This window comes from Leishmania donovani, chromosome 2 (assembly GCF_000227135.1).
Source record: "Leishmania donovani BPK282A1 complete genome, chromosome 2".
Classification (NCBI taxonomy): Eukaryota; Euglenozoa; class Kinetoplastea; order Trypanosomatida; family Trypanosomatidae; genus Leishmania; species Leishmania donovani.
The window spans coordinates 62,415-63,005 of record NC_018229.1 but is presented as its reverse complement, the minus strand read 5'-3'; positions in this window follow the sequence as shown (position 1 = coordinate 63,005).

Genomic DNA, 591 nt, shown 5'->3' with positions numbered 1-591 from the left:
CGACCACCTCTCCCCGCCCCCCCCCCCCCCCACACACACACACACACACACACCGAGGTTTGCTTGTTTTCCTTTTGGTGATTTGCGTCTCATTGACCTTCCTTGCGTGCCTCCCCTTCCCCCTCCCCCAACCGATCAAACCATTCCACCCTCCACACACACACCCCACCCCCTCCTGGGCGCCGACGCTCCTGTCGATGGCGGCGGCGGGTCGGTAATCGGTTTTGCGGCATATCGCCGTTCTCAATGAACCGCCGAGCAAAAACAAGGGGCATCATACCAAGCCAACCAACGCGCCTAAACGACGCATGAAAAACGCGCACGAGCATGGGCGATGAGAGGAGGAGGGGGGAGAGCGTGGCAACGCGCACGGTGTGCGGCCGTGTGTCTTTTCGTCCTCTTCGAGTCGCTTGTGACACGTCCCGTTCCAGTGTCCCCCCTCCTTTCATCGCCCATTCTCGTGCGCGTTTTTCATGCGTCGTCTCTCCCTCCTCTTTTTGTTGCGCGTGTCGCCCTGGAGCTCCCGTCATGACGCGGGCCACCGGGCCGTGCGTGTGTGGTGGCAGGCTCTCGGGGTGGTGGTGGCGGACT